The sequence below is a fragment of the Apium graveolens genome, chromosome 10 (genome assembly GCF_009905375.1).
Source record: "Apium graveolens cultivar Ventura chromosome 10, ASM990537v1, whole genome shotgun sequence".
In the NCBI taxonomy this organism is placed as follows: Eukaryota; Viridiplantae; Streptophyta; class Magnoliopsida; order Apiales; family Apiaceae; genus Apium; species Apium graveolens.
The window spans coordinates 72872506-72886108 of record NC_133656.1 but is presented as its reverse complement, the minus strand read 5'-3'; the positions used below and the strand labels follow the sequence as shown (position 1 = coordinate 72886108).

Sequence of the window (13603 nt, the reverse complement as noted above, 5' to 3'; positions counted from 1 at the left end):
GCCATCATACATCTCTGAAAGGTGGTCGGGGCGCCACATAACCCAAACGAAACTCTACGAAAAGTAAATGTGCCAAATGGACAAGTGAAGGTAGTCTTTTCCTGATCCTCTGGTGCAATACAAATCTGATTATACCCGAAATAACCATCCAGAAGACAAAAATACTCATGTCCCGCCAATCTGTCAAGCATTTGATCAATGAATGGGAGAGGGAAGTGATCCTTCCTTGTGGCTTTGTTCAATTTTCTATAATCCATGCATACTCTCCATCCTGTAACTGTTCGAGTAGGGATGAGCTCATTCTTTTCATTTGCGACCACAGTGATACCTCCTTTCTTAGGAACACATTGTACAGGGCTCACCCATGAGCTGTCAGAAATAGGATAAATGATGCCTGCATCTAGCCATTTCAGAATTTCTTTCTTCACCACCTCCTTCATGATGGGATTCAGTCTTCGTTGCTGTTCCACAGTTGGCTTACTACCTTCCTCTAACAGAATTTTATGCATACAATATGAAGGACTTATCCCCTTGATGTCTGCTATGGTCCATCCTATAGCCGATATGAATTCTCTCAAAATCCTTAAGAGCTTGTCTTCCTCACTACCTGAAAGGTCAGCTGAAATAATAACAGGTAACGTAGATGAATCACCTAAAAAAGCATACCTCAAGTGTTCAGGTAATGGTTTGAGCTCCAAGGTAGGTGCTTCCTCTATTGATGGTTTGAGCTTCCCTTCAGCGTTCTTGAGGTCAGAAGTACCAAGAGATTCAAATGGTATATCCAGCTTTCACTTCCAGGGAGAAGCGTTCAGATATTGTAATTGCTCGTTGCTATCTTCATCATCACTGTCAAATTCCCCCACTAAGGCCTTTTCCAATGCATCAAACATTAGCATGTGATCGAGTTCTGACATAACCGCAGAATCAATCACATCCACTTTTAAGCACTCCTCATCTTCTGTAGGGAATTTCATTGCCTTGAATACGTTGAAGGTCACATCCTGATCTTGGACCCGCATAGTAAGTTCCCCTTTTTGCACATCTATCAAGGTACGGCCAGTAGCCAAGAAAGGCCTCCCCAAGATTATGGGAATCTTCTTATCTTCCTCAAAATCCAGAATAACAAAATCTGCAGGAAAGAAGAGCTTATCCACCTTGACAAGCACATCCTCAACTATGCCCCTTGGGTAAGTAATGGAACGGTCCGCCAATTGTAGCGACATGTATGTGGGTTTTGGATCAGGCAGATCCAGCTTTTTAAAGATCGACAAGGGCATCAGATTAATGCTTGCTCCCAAATCACAAAGGCACTTGTCAAAAGTTAGATTGCCAATGGTGCAAGGAATGGTGAAGCTTCCTGGATCTTTCAGTTTTGGTGGTAACTTTTGCTGCAGAACAGCGCTGCATTCTTCCGTGAGAGCAACGGTTTCAAGGTCATCCAGTTTCACCTTCCTTGAGAGAATAGTCTTCATAAACTTCGCATAACTAGGCATTTGTTCCAGAGCCTCAGCGAAAGGTATATTGATGTGAAGTTTCTTGAACACCTCCAGAAACTTCCCGAACTGTCTATCCAGCTTTTGTTGCTGCAATCTCTTAGGAAAAGGTGGTGGAGGATAGAGCTGTTTCTCCCCTGTATTAGCCTCAGGCAGAGTGTGTTCAACAGTAGTCTTCCTTGGTTCCGCCGCTTTCTCCTTTTGCTTAGATTCTTCATCCCTAACTTCAGCTTCGACTTCTTTTGCCTTTTCAACATCAGCTACTTTTCCAGACCTTAAGGTAATAGCCTTGACTTGCTCTTTGGCTTCCTTCCTGCCTGGTACTTCCGTGTCACTGGGAAGAGTGCCAGGTTGACGATTGAGCACTGCATTGGCTAATTGACCGATTTGATTTTCCAAGGTCTTGATAGAAACCGCCTGACTCTTGCACAACAGCTTAAGTTCCTCAAAATCAGCACTAGTAGGTGCAGCTGCACTTCCCTGTTGAGGATATGATTGCCTTGTAGCATACTGCTGTGGTTGCTGGAATCCAGGTGGGTTAAACTGTTTACTTACTCCTTGCTGATATGGTGGCTGAATAGCATTCTGATTATTCCCCCAGCTGAAATTTGGATGATTTCTGTTGTTAGGATGATAGGTCGCTGGCACAGGCTGCTGTTGTCGCTGATAATTATTCACATACTGAACAGATTCGTTGACAAGAGAACACTGATCCGTAGCATGAGAACCTGCACAAAGCTCACAAACCATAGCTATTTGATTAACTCCATACGTAGCCAGAGAATCAACCTTCATTGATAGCGCTTGGAGCTGGGCTGCAATAGCGGTGGCTGCATCAACTTCCAGAATACCTGCTACCTTGCCTGACGTCATCCTCTGAGTTGGGTTTTGATGCTCATTTGCAGCCATCGTCCTGATAAGATTATACGCCTCCGTATAGCTTTTAGCCCATAAGGCGCCTCCAGCTGCTGCATCGAGCATGGGCCGAGATTGGGCCCCCAAACCATTATAAAAACCAGTGATTACCATCCAATCCGGCATTCCATGATGTGGACATTTTCTCAACATTTCCTTGTAGCGTTCCCAAGCCTCGCACATAGATTCTGTAGGTTGCTGCGCAAATTGAGTAAGAGCACTCCTCATAGCAGTAGTCTTTGCCATTGGATAAAACTTCACCAGAAACTTTTGCGCAAGATCTTGCCACGTAGTGATTGACCCAGCTGGTTCAGAATGTAACCAGTCTTTAGCCTTATCCCTCAGTGAGAATGGGAAAAGCCTCAACTTGATAGCCTCATCAGTCACGCCATTATACTTAAAAGTGCTGCAGATCTCGACAAAATTCCTTATGTGCATGTTGGGGTCTTCAGTTGCCGCTCCTCCAAAAGAAACAGAATTCTGCACCATCTGAATAGTGCCCGGCTTGATTTCAAAGGTGTTAGCTTGAATAGCCGGATGACGGATGCTTGACTGAATGTCATCAATTTTAGGCCGAGAAAAATCCGTAAGAGCTGGATCATCTTGAACAATACGATCTCCCATGTTTACTGGTTCTTTCTGCTCAGTTCCTGAATCCGAATCCTCAAAATCTAACTTCTCCGGTGTATCAAGAACTTCGTCTTTCTCCTCAGCTGTATCTAAGGTCCTCTTGCGAGCACGAGAACGAGTTTGCATAAACGTTTGCTAAAGTACCTGAAACACAACCGAAAAGAGTAATTAACTACTACGTCCTAATCACTGAGTCCTAATGACCAATGATGGTAAGTACATAAACTAAACAAATACGCCGAGTCCCCGGAAGCGGCGCCAAAAACTTGTTAGGGCGAAATCACGCACTAATATTCACGCAAGTATACGCGTTCGCAAGTAATATAGAATACTTTCTAGTTCGTTCCCTCAGAGACTCAGACTAAGTTATTGTCTAATTTTACTCACTCACCAATGTATGACTACTTCTCAATGTTAAGATAATAACACTTAAAATTGTTGATTAAATATTAACTATAATTAACTACTTAATTAACCACTTAACTAACACTTCAATTTATCAATAATAAAACACTCATGAGATCACAACTTCATTATTACTTCCTTCTATAGCCATAGTTATTACCTTTAGCATGTGACAGTGATGATATTAATCGAATAACACGAAACTGATAAAAGCCAACTTTCATTGTACTAATATCATTCTACCAAACATCCACAATTAAGATAGAAGTTGAATAGTCATCAATTATGTTGAGTTCCTATATGTCTACAGAAATTGACAACACAACGATTTAAGCACAAGTTATTCCTTTTTGATTACATAGGGCAAATAAAACTGTTAGAGTTACCCACTAATCATGCACAACGTACATGAACCTATGCTAGCATGGCAAGTTCTAAATCTCAAGATCCACCGTCGCTTCACAAGAGATTAACACCCTATCTTATATGTTCGCGACGCACATAAGACGAATACGCACAACCAATACTAGATATCATGCAATCATCACATACTAAAGTATTAAACAATTAACTAAAGAATTCCATAATAAATCCGTTGCAACCCCATGATCACGATTAGCCCATAATAGAACTTATCGCCATCATGGGTTCATATGAAATCATGATAAACAAACACAAGAAAATAACAACTAAACTAATTATATTAAAACAGAGTACGTCACAAGAGTAAATAAGTCAAAGCAAGAAAACTAGCATCCAACGTTACAACGAAACAAGAATCACAAGAATATATGCTTCCTCTTCGCTGCTGTGTGCTAAATCGGTCTTCTTCCTTATCTCCTTCGCTTCTTGCAAAACACAATCTAAAACATAATCTCCTCTTAATACTCTGTGAAAAACGTCTCAAATCTACCTATATAATAGTCCCATAAAACTCAGATTACATAGAAGTTGGAAGCCAAACAGAAGTAGAAGTCTAAAATAATATATCTTTTTCCCCGACCCTGCGCGGCCGCTCAGCATTTCTGTGCGGGCGCGCAAGGCTGCTGCGCGGCCGCTCAGCATTGCTGCGCGGGCGCGCAGGACCCTACTGGAAAATTTCCAGGTTTGCTCCGTTTCTTCGCCGTAATCTGCCCGTTCTTTTCCTCTCGCAATGGTGAACACACGCCAAGGCTTATTCTTGATGATTCCTTCTCCGAAATGCAACTAATACCCTGAAATGCATAAACACTAGAAAAACGCATCAAATACACAAAATACTTGATTTCAAGACACCAATTTAAGCCATTTTAAGACGTTCTAAGTGGTATAAAATGCCACTTATCAGTAGGAAGGAGGTGTTATGAGTCATTATGTGTTTAACGTCTATTCTGTTTATAAACTTGTGATTGTATGGATGAAAGATAAGTTATGGTTATTGATCTAGTTTTGAAAGCATATCTGTTAAGCATCCACACACGCACGTTTCTGGTTTGTGAGTTAGTTTATGGGATTTATTCGAGCTCTATTTTGATTCATTTCATTCTTAGAGTCATTGGCTTAGTCATTTGGTTATGGTTATTCTGAGGGGATCGATTGGATTATCATTTATTTGCATTTACATAGTTACATTCATGAATTAGGCTTGTTTTGTAGTTTTGAGTCTGTTTATGCTTGAGGACAAACATCGATTCAAGTTTGGGGTGTGATGAGTGGATTTTATATCTACTTGGAATGCTTCATTATAGGCTTAAGTTGGTGTTTTGGACTCAAGTTATGGGTATTTTTTATGTGTTTTTGTGTTTTTACAGCTCAAGCATTAGTTGGAGGATGAATGAAGCTTTTATTGAATATATGATGAAAAGAGTCAAGAATCTGAAGTCAAGTCCATTCCCAAATTATAGAGGGTCTCGAGAGCTTCGTATGGACTATTGGATCGTCGAATTATGATAAGCGAAACTCAACTTACAAGCAAAAGAAGAAATTTGAGGAAAAATCCAGACGCACGTCGCGCCTGCGCTACGAAGTGGGGAGGCTGCGCTAAAAGAACAGTAGCATGGTGCGCCTGTGCTGGAATGCGGGGCGTCCGCGCCAGAAGGTCAGAAATAGAGCACGCCCGCGCTGGGATAGCATGCGGCCGCGCCAGGTCATTTTCACAAAATCCTGATTCCAGTCTGATTTTGAGAGTTTGGAAGCCCAGAATGACCAGAAGCCAATATATATCAATTAAAATCACGTTTTTAACAACAAGGAGACCTAGGAGAGCAATAAGAAGACCTAGAGAGCACGAGAAGGCTACAGAGAAGAAGACTTTTATTTTCTTTGATTTAGGCGATACTTGGATGCTTGTTTTTTGATTTATCTTTGAACCCCTGTACTCTTATATTGTTTATTATCATGATTTCATTGGAACCCATGGTGACGATGAGTTTGATTATGAACTAATCTTTATCGTGGGGTTCTAGCGGATTTAGTTATGGATTTCTTTATTTAAATTATTTCGATACCTTAGTGTGTGGTGATTATATGTTAACCTAATATTGGTTGTGTTTATACATCTTATGTGTGTAGCTAATATATAAGACAGTGTTTATCACATAATCCTGCTTATTACATAATAAGGACAATAACTGTATTTATCGATCAGATACCGACTCGGAATGACTCACAAATCAGATGACCTTTCTATACAAAAGAAATTAGGTCTCAAAATATTTTCATTGGAAGCAGAATGTTTTTCTGAGTCCATATGCGTTCGTTTCGTATTAAACGGACGAACGGTTTATTTATTGCGAATAAAATAAGAATAATAGGTAATAAATCAATTAATAATAATATTAATTGATTTTTAAATACCTAATATAAATTTTAAAAGCTTAAAAGTAATTTTTAGTAATTATTTGAATTAATTGTGAATAATTTACATTTTAGTTAACTATTTATAAATAAAATTAATTGATTAAATAATTTAGCCAATTAATTAAATTCATAAATAATTAACTAAAATAAATTATAAATAATTGTTATGGATAAAAAACTAATATATATAATCACTGTATTTAGTACTAAGGAACGTGAGCTTCAAGGCTTGGTTTGACTGCTCTTGTGTTTCGTGACTCAATCTGCCTTAACAAGATGCCTACGTACCTTGCTGATTGCCAAGGATCAAGTCAAAAAACGTAGTTCTGATTTGTGGGGTGAGGCCCCTTATATAGATGTGGGAGTCCTTGAATTGGACTTGGTATAGGAGACTTGGTGGTCAAGTCTCTGAATTAGGATAGACTTCGGAGTCCTAGAAAGTAGGAAGCTGATTCCTTATCCTATGAGGTTCCTTGGAGGCCAATCTACAAGGATTTATATCCCTACTAGGACTTATCTTAATAGCTGTTTTTCTCCCTTATTTATTAATTACGAAATTAATAAATAATCAGGGTTTTTGGGCCTTCTTTGTTCCAACAGGCCTGATCTGGTCCATCAGGCCTGATCAACATGTTAACTTTTCTGGTCTGAATATCATACATCTTCTTATTGGGCCTTGCAGCCCAAATTGTAATATCCTAATTATGTAATCAGGATTTGTTTATCCCTATCATTTGCCCCCCAACTTGTGGGAAACATTGAGTAGGTTTCGCAGAAGTTAAGTCTATTCATTCCTTTATAGGGTTTCATTTTTGCGTAAAGTGTGGAGCGACCTACACGTTTACAACGATTTTTCCTTTTATTCAGGAATTATCTTAATTTCCAGGAATTTTTCCCTTAATTCCGGGATTTTTCCCTAATTTTCTGGATTTTCCCCTTAATTTCTGGATTTTTCCCTCACTTTCCTGGATTTTTCCCTAATTTTCTGGGATTTATCCTTTATTTTACGGATTTATTCCTTATTAATATTTTTCAGAAAATATTTCAAGCAATTTCCTTATTTTTCTGTAATTTTCCAGGAATTTTCTCTTTTTCTTCCTTCTCTCTCATTTTTTTTATATAAATTTCGACCAGGAATCCCATTCGACCAGGATCCTGGTCGAATTATCCGTCTTTGTGTCCTGGTCGACAACATTTCGAGCAGATTCCATTCGACCAAGAATCCTGGTCGAATTTCGGCCAGGATTTCTCCCCCCTCTCCCTTTTTTTTATCTCGACCAGGGATTTTCGATCAGGAATTTTCGGTCACGAATTTTTTATTTCGGTTAAGATTTTCGGTCAGGATCTCCATTTTTGACCGAATTAACCATCATCTCGTGCCTTGATCGAAGCTATTTTGAGAAGAATTGATTCGACTAGGAATATATCTTGTCTCCTGGTCGACAGGGTCAAGGAACAAATACTATTCTGGCATTTTGGTCGAAGAACTATCATTTATGACCAAGAATTTTGGTCAGAATTCCTTTCTTGACCGAATTAGCTTTTTTTATCAGCCCCGGTCGAGGAAAATTTGACCTCAGACCATTCGACCAGGATTTCTTTGTGCTTTCTGGTCGACAGGGTCAAGAATATATGCATATGTATTTTTTAGGCCCCTAATGCTGGGCTAAAACTTGGGCTCATTTTAACTGGGCTTATTTTCTTACTGGGCTTCTCAGGCCTTTCGATTGGGCCCCTAGTTCTAGGCTTTCAATTTGGGCCAACATTTTGGGTTCAGGCCCATTTTTTAGCTGGGCTTCTTTTCCACCCCTAAAATCATTTCGGCCTCATTCATGGGCCTTTTTAAACACTTGGGCTCTTAACTGGGCTTTTGTTTTCTAAGCACAAATTCCAAATTACTCTAGGATTGTTCTGGATTCTTCCAGAATCTTCAAAAAACTCAAGTTTTTTCTCTTGAATTTTCCAGGAATTTCCTGATGCTTTCAGAACCTTCTTATTTTTTGGCCTGAATAGGCTTTTCTAGGCCCAATTTCCTCTTTTTCCTCCTATATAAAGGTGGGGGGGGAGTGTGCTCTCACTCACACTCTTCACTCTTCACTCTTCATTTCTAAAATTCTCCAATCTTTCTCCTCTCTCAACTTTCCTCCCTTAGCTTCCAGCCTTCTTCCTTTCAAAGTTTTGAAGCTTTTCCTGCTTTACTAATGGCTGATAAGAGTTCTGAGAGGGCGACCAAGATAGCCTCGGCTTCAAAACGAGGTAAGGATATCGAGATCCGTTCTTCGTATATGTCTTTAATCAATATGATTAATACTAGGGGGGATGAATATCCCTCTACTGCACATCTCGATTCTTTTAATCATTGTAATACTTGGCACAACATAGATTTCGATAAACTAAATACACGTTATAACGTCCTTCCTCCTCTTAGATTAGTTCCAGTCTCTGGTGGTGACCGTACTTGCCACTGGAGACCCGACACTCTCTTTATTTACACTGATGCCCTTGATGTTGGGCTTAGGTTTCCTTTCCACCCTTTTATTCCTCATCTTTTAGCTGATTTACAAATCAACCCGTGTCAGCTTCCCCCAAGCCTCCAAACGCTTGGAGGAACATTTTATGTTTTATGGTCTGCTGCCTTAGGGAGGGCTTTCCTCTTTCTGTAGCTGTTTTTAGGAAGGTCTTTCAGTGCTATAATAGCTCTTCCAGTATTTGTGGTTGGGTCTATGTCAAGCAAAGGCCCAAAAGTAAACACATCTTTAACAGCGCCTCCATTCCTGATAACAACCAAAACTGGAGGAATAGTTTCATTGGGTTACGTTGGGAGAATGGTGACTGGGGCACACTCTTCCGATCTTCCTTCGGGAAGGTCAGTGATGGTAGCCTCAAATCCATTCACTTAACTCCTGAGGAAACTGTTATTTATAATGGGCTTAGTCAGGACAACGACAATACTACCAGCTGGACTCTCTTAGAGGAGTTCTCCCTCATTCACGAAGGACTATCCTCTGTTTCTCAACAGGGTATTTTTCTTCACTTATCATCTTTATTTCATTTCATGCATTATTAACATCACTTATTTTGTTTTTTGCCTTATTTTGCAGCTGCTAAGGAGATTAACGAGGACAATGTTCCTCCTGTTGAAGAGACTGCTAGGATGAAGAAAGCTCGGCTCGCAGGCCTAGACACCCGGGGAAAGGCGACAGAGCCTATCTTCTTGAGAAAGCACAAGGAGCCTATGGGGGAGGCTTCAGCTGAAGGAGCTGAGGGCCATAATACTCCTATCACTGCTGCTGCCCCTGCTGCTGCTGCTACAGGCGCCTTTCAGCCTCTCTGGGGATTCCGCCGAGGGGATACCGTGGTTGGTTCCACGAAGCATGTTTGGGATTGGTCCTACCATAGCGTGACTCCCAAGGACTTTACTGACATGGTGGCCACCCCTGACCTTGAGAGGATTAAGCTCATGGGAGCCCAGTCTCTGGCTTCGGTATGCCTTCTCTCTTTTGAACTTATCATTCATTCTTGTAGCATTTTCTTGCCTTATACTTTGTTGATTGCTTTGTTTCAGTCTAACGCCTATTTTCAAGGCGCTGTGAGGCAAGCCGAGTCATGGAAGCGGGCTTCAGATAAGGCGGATAATGCCCTCAGGAGGCAACAGAAGAAGTATGCTACCCTGGAGAAGAAGCTCAAGCGCAAGGAGGAAGAACTTGGGGAGTCTAACGCCGAGCTGGTGGTACTTCGGGCGGAGAAGGATAAATCTATAGACAACTATCTGGACTCGGAGGAGTTTACCCAGTCCATGAGGATTAGGGATGATCCAGTCTTTCCCGGGTTTTTTAGGACTGGTTGGGACACGGCCCTTGGGACCGTGAACGAGGCTTGTCCTGATATTAACCCGGCGGATTATGTCTGCCCTGATGACGAGGCTTTGCTACAGAGGTTTCGTACCCGAGTAGTTGTCTCGGATAATGTTCCTCAGGATCCACTCCTACCTCCTCCCGAGTTTTCTTCCAGACCTGCTGAGGACGACAGCTCCTCCTCCTCCTCCGAGACAACAGAGACATCCAGCGAGAGCGGAGAGGACGATGATATGGATGCCGAGGATACCTCAGCTCCTTAGAGCTTTTTCAGCCCTGCGCGGCTTGTTTTCTTTATCTTATTTTCGAGACTTTATTTATTGAACTTCTTGTAATATTTATCCGATCTATTTTGTTTATCACCCTTTATGCTTGCATCCATGCATTTTGTTTTTATTTGTTAGGCCATAAACATACTTCGAAGAACTCATGAATTTCATAAAATTGTCTGGGATTCATCCCTTACACAAGTCTTAATAAACTTCGTAATAAAACTAGAAGATATAAATCCTAAGCAAGCAAAGCTTCAAGGTGCTTTTCAACCTACTCGCCATCTTGACAAGTGAGAATCGTATCCAACTGCCCTACACATAGTAAACCTTCAGGTTTTGTGCATGCCAAGTTCTCGGGACTTCAAAACCATCCATAGTCTCTAGCTTGTAGGTTCCTCTACCTTGAACACTCTTGACTCTGTACGGCCCTTCCCAATTTGGGGCAAGCTTCCCTTTCTGTCCTATACCAGAAGCTTCTATCTTCCTCAAGACCAGGTCACCTTGTTTGAAAAATCTTTCTTTAACCCTTAGGTTGTAATAGAATGAAGCCTTCTTCTGATACTCTACTATCTTTGCATGTGCCCCATCTCGCACTTCGTCGATTAAGTCCAGAGCTAACCTTTGTCCTTCCTCATTTTCCTCAGCATTGAAAGCCTGAATCCTTGGAGAGGAATGTGATATCTCCACGGGAACTACTGCTTCTGCCCCATATGCCAACATGAAGGGAGTTGCTCCTGTCGTGACTCTATAGGTAGTCCTATAGGCCCGTAATATGGGAAGTATCTCATCCACCCAATTATTTCTTGACTTCTCGATCTTCTTCTTTAGTCCATCCAGGATTATTCGATTTGCTACTTCCGCTTGCCCATTGGCTTGTAGGTGAGCCACAGAGGTGAACCGTAACTCAATTTCATTTTCTTCACAATACTTCTTGAATTCCTCGTTGTTGAATTGTGTTCCATTGTCAGTGACGAGGATACGGGGAATTCCATATCGGCACATAATGTTTTCCCACAGGAATTGTGCAACCTGCTTAGTTGTGATTTTGGCCAAGGGTTTGGCTTCAATCCACTTGGTGAAATAATCAATGGCTACAATCAGAAACTTCCTTTGTGCCGTGGCCATAGGGAAAGGCCCTAGAATATCCATCCCCCATATAGCAAAGGGAATAGGCGAGTTGATAGAGGTCAGCATCTCGGGGGGTTGTCTAACAACAGGTGCATGCTTCTGACAGCGGTCATACTTCTTCACATATTCTTTGGCATCAGCCATCATTTCTGGCTAGTAAAAGCCTAAACGGGTTATCTTATGAGCCAAGGCCCTGCCCCCCAAATGTTGCCCACAAATACCTTCATGCACTTCCCCAAGAGCCAAGCGTGCCTCATCGGGCCTGAGACACCTCAAGTAAGGAACTACGAAAGATCTTTTATACAGAATCCCATCTATCAAAGAGTACCTTAGTGCTCGAACAGTTAACTTTCGTGCTTCAGTTGCATCACTTGGCAACCAACCGGTTTGAATATGAGCCTTGATGGGATCTATCCATGACGTCCCCAGGCCTATGGGAGCCACAAGCTTAACATCTATGCTTCGTGTCTTCAAAACACGGAAGTACACACTTCCTGAACTTTCTTCTATCTCAGATGAAGCAAACTTTGACAATGCATCTGCCTTAGCATTTTCCTCCCTTGGAATGTGCTCAACATGGCATTCATTAAATTGGGTCATCACAGCCCTTACTAGGCGGACATACTTAGCCATCGTATCATCCCTTGTCTCAAATTCTCCCTATACCTGGGATATGATCAATTTCGAGTCTCCACGGACCTTTAAGTTTTTGACTCTTAAGTGTCCCAGCTAGGCCAAGGCCAGCTATCAGGGCTTCATATTCTGCCTCATTGGTTGTGGTTGGGAAGTCTAGCTTCATAGCATACTCAATTAAGAACCCATCAGGGCTTTGTAATACCAATCCTGCTCCACTGGAGTTTGTTTTTGATGCTCCATCAAAATAGAGAACCCAATACTCTTTGAATGCCTTCTGGTTTTCCTCATTCCATACAAAGTCTTTGATGTTCTTTAGTGACTTGAAGAATGACAAGCACTTGTCTCCCGACTTGGAGATGAATCGTCCTAGCGCAGCAACCCTTCCCGTGAGCTTCTGAACATCCTTGACGGTTTTTGGTGGTTCCATGTCTAGGATTGCCTTTATTTTGTCGGGGTTAGCCTCTATCCCCCTCTTGGAGACCATCAATCCCAAAAATTTTCCAGATCCTACTCGGAAAGCACATTTTGTAGGATTTAACATCATCTTATGGTACCTCAGGACCTCAAAAGTTTCCCTCAAATGGGTTATATTATCAGTCTTTGCTAGACTCTTGACTAACATGTCATCAACATAGACTTCCATAGTCTTACCAATAAGGTCCTTAAAAATTTTATTTACCAACCTTTGATAGGTGGCTCCTGCATTCTTAAGACCAAATGCCATAACAAGATAACAATAAACACCAAAGTCAGTGATGAATGATACCTTTGGAATGTTATCCTTATGCATTTTGATATGGTTGTATCCGTTAAATCCATCCATGAAACTCAGCATCTCATGCCCAGCAGTGGCATCAATCAAAGTATCAATCCTGGGCAACGGAAAACAGTCTTTAGGGCATGCATCATTCAGATCAGTGAAGTCTATACACATCCTCCACTTTCCATTAGCCTTCTTCACCATTACAGGGTTTGCTAACCACTCCGAAAATTGAATCTCCTCAATGAAACCAGCCTCTAAGAGCTTTTCTACTTCCTGTTTTATATCCTCTTATATTTTCGGGGCAAAATTTCTTTTCTTTTGTTTCACTGTCTTCCGGCTTGGATCTACATTTAACTTGTGAGTAATCAGCTCCGGGTCTATGCCTGGCATATCAGCTGCTGACCATGCAAACACATCACTATTTTCTTGCAAAAATTTCACCAACTTCCCTCTAAGGGACTCCTCTAATGTGGCTCCAATGAAAGTCATCCTCTCAGGATTCTCGGGGTCTAAAGGAACCGAAACCAAGTCCTCTGCTGGCTTTCCTCTCTTCTCGTCATTTTCTTGGACATCCATATCTTCAATAGGAAGAACCTGCCCCCTGACTCCATCTGCCCTCAAAGAGGCCACATAAAACCTTCTAGCCATTTTTTGATCTCCTCTTTCTTC

General features: G+C 41.4%; 1 non-coding gene across 1 annotated transcript; it reads left to right on the top strand.

Moving 5' to 3' along the window:
- Nucleotides 1-2532: 2532 nt before the first annotated feature.
- Nucleotides 2533-2639, top strand: LOC141694084 (small nucleolar RNA R71). Its single transcript, XR_012563415.1, has one exon. It is a non-coding gene; the product is annotated as a small nucleolar RNA R71 (small nucleolar RNA).
- The last annotated feature ends 10964 nt before the right edge of the window (nucleotides 2640-13603 follow it).